We start from the raw sequence: 7500 nt of genomic DNA, 5'->3' as shown, positions 1-7500 counted from the left end.
TGGTCACTCGCAAAACTGAGATCTGATAGAGATAGATAAACAGTAAAGTAAATATTTTTGGTATTTTTGGTTTATAGATCGAAAAGTAAAAGATTGCAAAAAGAGTATATCAGAAACTAAAATTGTGGATTAGAAACTTATATGATGGAAAATAGACCCTCGGGCAATAGGTTTCACTAGAGGCTTCTCTCAAGATAGAAAATATTATGGTGGGTGAACAAAGCACTGCCGAGCAATTGATGGAAAAGCGCAAAGTTATGATGATATCTAAGGAAATGATCATGAATATAGGCATCATGTCTGTGTCAAGTAGACCGACTCCTGCCAGCATCTACTACTACTACTCCACACATCGACCGCTATCCAGCATGCATCTAGAGTATTAAGTTCATAAAGAACAGGGTAACGCATTAAGCAAGATGACATGATGTAGAGGAATTAACTCAAGCAATATGTTGAAAACCCCATCTTTTTATCCTTGATGGCAACAATACAATGCATGCCTTGCTGCCCCTACTGTCACTGGGAAAGGACACCGCAAGATTGAACCCAAATCTAAGCACTTCTCCCATTGCAAGAAAAACCAATCTAGTTGGCCAAACAAAACCGACAGTTCGAAGAGAATTACAAAGATATCAAATCATGTGTAAAAGAATTCAAAGGAGATTGAAATAATATTCATAGATAAGCTGATCATAAATCCATAATTCATTGGATCTCGGCAAACACACCGCAAAAAAGTATTACATCGAATAGATCTCCAAGAACATCGAGGAGAACATGGTATTGAGAATCAAAGAGAGAGAAGAAGCCATCTAGATACTAGCTATGGACCCGTAGGTCTGAGATAAACTACTCACACTTCATCGGAAGGGCAATGGAGTTAATGTAGAAGCCCTCCATGATCAAATCCCCCTCTGGCAGGACGCCGAAAAAGGCCCCTAGATGGGATCTGACGGGTACAGAAGGTTGCGGCGGTGGAAAAGTGTTTTCGTGGCTCCCCCTGTTGGTTTGGGGATATATGGGAATATATAGGCGAAGAAACTAGGTCAGGAGGTGCAAGAGGTGCCCACAAGGGTGGGGGGCGCGCCCTCCATCCTTGTAGCCGCCTCGTGGCTCCTCTGACTTGATCTCCAAGTCTCTAGTGTGTCTTCTAGTCCAAGAAAAATCATCACGAAGGTTTTATTCGTTTGGACTCCGTTTGGTATTCCTTTTCTACGAAACTCTAAAACAAGGAAAAACAGGAACGGGCACTGGGCTCTTGGTTAATTGGTTAGTCCCAAAAGAAATATAAAATAGCATATTAATGCATATAAAACATCCAAATCAGATAATATAATAGCATGGAACACTAAAAAATTATAGATACATTGGAGACGTATCAAGCATCCCCAAGCTTAATTCCTGCTCGTCCTCGAGTAGGTAAATGATAAAAATACAATTTTGGATGTGGAATGCTACCTAACATATTTATCCATGTAATTTCTTTATTGTGGCATGAATGTTTAGATCCGTATGGTTCAAAACAAAAGTTTAATATTGACATAAAAACAATAATATTTCAAGCATACTAACAAGGCAACTATGTCTTCTCAAAATAACATGGCCAAAGAAAGCTTATCCCTACAAAATCATATAGTCTGGCTATGCTCCATCTTCATCACACAAAATATTTAAATCATGCACAACCCCGATGACAAGCCAAGCAATTGTTTCATAATTTTGATGTTTTCAAACTTTTGCAACTTTCACGCAATACATGAGCGTGAGCCATGGACATAGCACTATAGGTGGAATAGATGGTGGTTGTGGAGAAGACAAAAAGAAGGAGATATTCTCACATCAACTAGGCGTATCAACGGGTATGGAGATGCCCATCAATAGATATCAATGTGAGTGAGTAGGGATTGCCATGCAACGGATGCACTAGAGCTATAAGTTTATGAAAGCTCAAAAAGAAACTAAGTGGGTGTGCATCCAACTTTCTTACTCACGAAGACCTAGGGAAATTTGAGGAAGCCCATCATTGGAATACACAAGCCAAGTTCTATAATGAAAATTCCCATTAGTATATGAAAGTGATAATATAGGAGACTCTCTATCATGAAGATCATGGTGCTACTTTGAAGCACAAGTGTGGTAAAAGGATAGTGGCATTGCCCCTTCTCTCTTTTCTCTCATTTTTTATTTGGGCCTTCTATCATTTTTTGGCCTCTTTTTTTCGTCCGGAGTCTCATCCCGACTTGTGGTTGAATCATAGTCTCCATCATCCTTTCCTCACATGGGACAATGCTCTAATAATGAAGACCATCACACTTTTCTTTACTTACAACTCAAGAATTACAACTCGATACTTAGAACAAAATATGACTCTATATGAATGCCTCCAGCGGTGTATCGGGATGTGCAATGAATCAAGAGTGACATGTATGAAAGAATTATGAACGGTGGCTTTGCCACAAATACGATGCCAACTACATGATCATGCAAAGCAATATGACAATGATGGAGCGTCACTACTGCAGGATGGTCCAAACGCGACACTACGATCAGAGGCCCTTCGACGAAACTGTGTGTGATGCCATAATCGCAAATGGTGGTGTAAAAACCGTCAAAAAGGTGTAGAACATTTGTGATGACGGATGCATCAAACACGGTTCAGATTTTAGTTGTGTGTGCGATGCAGTGCATACGGTTCAGTTCAATTAACTGTTTGCGATGAGGAGGAACAAAAGAAACGGGCAGCCAGATGAAGGTGTGTGCGATATACAACATACGGTGCACTAGGATGAACTGTGTGTGATTAGGCAACTCAATGGAAATGGTTCAATTCAACAAGAAGTGTGTGATACGCGGCAAACAGGCCCGTAATTAGAAATGTGTGCGAAGACCAGTAATAACACAGACAATTGCTGCTAATAAGCCGTGTGATTTGCTCTGTCTACAGAAGAATAACATTTATATATATAACTGAAATAAACATCCGATTACATAAGTGACTATACGGATCATTCGCAAACACCTCAATAAACAATTGCATGCATTCCAAAGTAGGAGAAACGACCATCTAGTCATCTACTTCTTGTGACGCTCCCACCACTGCTCTATGGCTCGATCCCTCGTTTGGGGCAGGAAGAAGAAAATTCCTCATGTCAATGATCCGCCTATACATCTCGTAGCTTGTGTACGCATCCATGGCCACGTACTTGACATGTTGTTCATCCAGTCTCTCATGCCACACACTGTGTCAGGCGTTCTTGTCCTTATTGCTCTCGTTCTTCATATTCATGTAGTAGGGGTCGATGATGGCCGAGGCGAGGTAAACCAGGGAGTTTAGTTTGTTTTTGTCGCTGCCCCAGACCTTATAGTGGCGCTAGATGTTGACAAGATTCGGGCATTTCAAGCCCGAAACCTTGAGCTCTTTTAGATCGTTGGTGGTGTCCACCGTAGCGAAACTGTCGTCGGAGCTGTTGATAAACCTGGACAAACGCTCGCAAGGCCTTGTCGCCAGGTCATAGTGGTAGACGAGGACGTCATGTCGCACGCACAACTAGGCAACGACAACCTTCGGATCGTGCCCGGAACGACCCATGGTGTACTTGAGGTCGAAGCCGACCACTTGGTACTTGTCCTTGGCAAGGAATTGCTCCATAGTTTGGATGGAGCTCTCCATCGAGACTGGATCATTCGTGTACACCACCAAGAGAGCCTTCGACCTCACGTGGGTGTCCACGATGTGTTGCATGGTGAACTGCCCGCCGTTGTCGTCATCAGCCGTTGGGAGCGCCATTGGAGCCACGGGGAGCGCCATTGGAACCGCTGGATGTCCTCTCTGTATGTGTCCTCGTGGGTGTGTTGTGTCGTGTGAGACAAGAGATGAAGGTAAATGCCCGCAGAAATAAAAGGGGGCCGAGTGGCGTGGATTCTTGGCGCGTCTGCATGGTAGTTTTGAAGCGGGTAACTACATCGTCGTGCCGTGCCTGGCGCAACCGCATGCACACGAACGTGCGTGATCGTGCACCGGCCCCAAACACTGGCAGCGCACGTGGAGGGACGAGGGCAGAGCACCCAGAGGGACGCGAGCAGAGCGCGTCGCGATCGCCTGAACCGCAAGCAACCACACACATAGAGCAGTTGAACACGGAGAAAATGATCGCCTACAAGCCGGCCGACAGTTGCATCGCTGCATAGAGAGCGGCCGGTTGCTACTACCCCTGTCAAGTCTATAGTCCCCTTTATATTCTGTGCCATACTGTGCCCTCAAATTTAAACAACAAAATGTTAATGCTTGTTATAAAAATTATATAATTGGAAACTATGTTCAAATATGAATCCAACTATATAATCTTTGGCGACATGCATTCATATTTTATTAGTTAAATCATACTTACAAACCAGGATGGGGGTATAGTAGGTAATAAAATCGCAAACATTTTTTATTAACCGTATGTGTACGTGGCCTTTCATCCTCCTCTCACACGTCTTGTCACCCCGCTGCGCACACGGCTTACAGCACAAGCTTGCACAACGCACGGGGGCGTTCTTTTGGCCAAACGGTGGCGCCAATGAATCGTCGGTGAGCCCGTTCCCGCGCAACCTCGCAGGTTCCCGCGCAAGCTTCCCACCCGACTCAGTGAAAGCCCCAAATTCCCAATGCTTACTGGCCTGCTATATAAATCCTCACAGCTGGCGAGTCCTGCGTCGCATTTTCCCCTCCCTCCCTGTAGCTTATCTCGTCTGCTTCTCCCACAATCGCCAATGGCACCGGTCCGTCGTCGTCGCTCACCCACTCCGCCGTCATCAGAGGATAGCTCTAGCTGGGAGGCTACACCACGGCGGCGGCGCAGTCCCCGGTGTAGTGTGGTGCACGTGGCGTCCCTGTTGGGTGTGCACGGAACACCCACCAGACGCTCCACCGACGCTGCCCGTCGGCAGCTATTGCCGGACGCCGTTGCCGCCACACCACCGTCGAAAGCCAGGGCCATCTCCCACTCCGCCGCCGCGGCCCGAAGGCAGGAGGTGGCCGTCGTGGCCGCCACCCCACTGCCGGCCAAAGTGGCCATCACCCACTCCGCCACCGCGGCCCAAAGGCGGGAGGTGGTGGTCGTGGACGCCACCCCACCGTCGGCCGCCGTGGCCGCCGGCCCACCATCGACCGTCGGGGTCATCACTCGCTCCGCCACCGCCACCCGAAGGCGGGAGACGGAGGTGGATGCCCGCATGTGCGTCAGCGACCTTGCGCGCTACATCGAGTTCCTGCAGGAGGAGGAGGATCGCCTCGTTGAGCACGCAAAGAGCCTTACCTGCACAGTGGCCGCACACTACACCACAACATTGATGTAAGGACAGTAAAACTGCCGGGAGAAGGCTCTTTAAAGGATAGACAAACTGTCGGGACAGTGGTTCTCCCGGCAGATAGAACTGCCACAAGAACGGCTGCCAGGGATTACTTCTCCCGGCAGATAAACAACTCCCGGCAGTTTGTCTGCCATGACCAGTGTATTTGCCGGCAATTTGTTTTTTCCCGGCAGGTTATTCACATAGTAGGAACTACATCTTACCGGCAGTTTGACTGCCTATGCAAAGACGTTTACCCAGCAGTTTGCCTGCCGTGACCAGTGTATTCTGCCATCACACGTGTTGTTTCACAAGCTGTGCAACACATCCCTAATTTTAATACACAATCAGTATGTTGAGGCAAATCAGGACATATCACAAAAGTTATACATACACTTTAATCAATGTTACATGCAAGGTCTCATTCAATAACATTAACGAATCAAATACATAACCTTGTGCCACAATGGAAAGTAGATCAGTTTCTAGGAAAAGAAATTGTGGCACAATCAAAATGAGAATTCTCTGGCTTATGTGCCAAAACAACCACCAAAATGGCAAAGTGAAACTTAACAACATCTCTAGGCTCAACAAACAAGGCATATTACATACTCCCTCTGTCCCAAATTGTTTTTCTAGATACAGATGTATCTAGACACGTTATAGTCCAAGACAAGTAATTTGGGATGAAGGTAATATATATTATCACTCCACCAACTTGTTAGATCGTCCAAACATCCAGCAACTTGTAGATCTTGAAACCTCTAGCAACTTGTGTATATTTGAGAAACCTGCAACAATATACATAAGAATTACAATATATAATCTTGTAGACAAGATACTATAGTTTTCTTTATAATATTCACAAATTCTGGACCTATGCATACATTGGTCATAGCTGGCTACAAGAACAGAAATCAATGCATCTTATAAGCTACTCCCTCCATCCCGTAATATAAGAGGTCAAAAAAACTCTTATATTATGGGATGGAGGGAGTATTATACATGATATAGTTATGTAAAGAAATAGATCAATTAGTACTATGAAAGCTGGCATCAAAGTAACTCAGAGAAGTAAAAGCAAATATATCAACTCTGTTTATGACTAAAACAATTTTCAACTTTGGCTCATATACAATACCAATCTAATTACATCAAGAAGGGTGAAATTGCAAAGAAATAACAAATTAGGCACGAGAAGTTCATTGAGCAAAGAATTGACCACCTGTGTTGGTTAACCCCAATCTATGTTACTTATGAATCATGCATAAGGTACCAGTTCAGGAGCATATTGCTGATCTTGAGGTCATTGTCAAACTTGTCACGAGACATATAGCCATCACTTAATTCTGAGTGATGTCATTACTGATATAAGTATTGCTGCAAGATATAACTGTATTATGGTTTGATGGTGTATAACGAGTGAAGTAATTTTCTAGTGTAGGCATAAATAAAAACTGTGAACTTTGCCATAGTTCAGAGGCTGCATATTATGCTTCAATTAATGCAAGGTTCTTCTTTTAGATTGAAATAAATCTACCTTCATAATCAACATTGATCGCTAGTGTGCCAATTTGGTGATTAAGCTTTGCTATACTATTTACTAGGAATGCCTTGGAATCAATCAATCAATTAAATGCACTGGCAGTACAATGAGATGTATACTGTGCCAAGAGGACAAGTCATGTTTCTACCAAGCAAAAGCAACATACTACTTCTAATTTTTCATCATGCTACACTCAAGTTCTGAATCAACATGAGCTGATTGTATCTAACTAACGTACGCTTCTAGAATAAAGCTTGGAGCTATCATGAAGATAACGGCCATTTTAAGTGCAATCGTGAATTCCAAGTTTCCAACACGACATTATGCTATTTCACAGTTTTTGCTAATATACAGGATACACATGTACAAGAAAGGTGCAACTAATGCCTTGGAGAAAACCGGTTTCAAAAATTACTACTTTACAAGGGGTGAGACAGCCATAGATCTAAACAATGTAAAGAGGTAAGTGAGTACAAGGCTTATTACCCCACCTTGCTTCTGGTCACATTGCTGCTTCTGCCATACGCTTAGAATCCACTTCCAGCTCCATTAGAAGCAAAGATTTTTAAGCAATCAACCATAATGTTCATTGTTAAATATAATCACAAGAACTATTG

Source organism: Triticum aestivum, chromosome 7A (assembly GCF_018294505.1).
Source record: "Triticum aestivum cultivar Chinese Spring chromosome 7A, IWGSC CS RefSeq v2.1, whole genome shotgun sequence".
NCBI classification, from domain to species: domain Eukaryota; kingdom Viridiplantae; phylum Streptophyta; class Magnoliopsida; order Poales; family Poaceae; genus Triticum; species Triticum aestivum.
Note: the sequence above shows the minus strand (reverse complement) of the source record.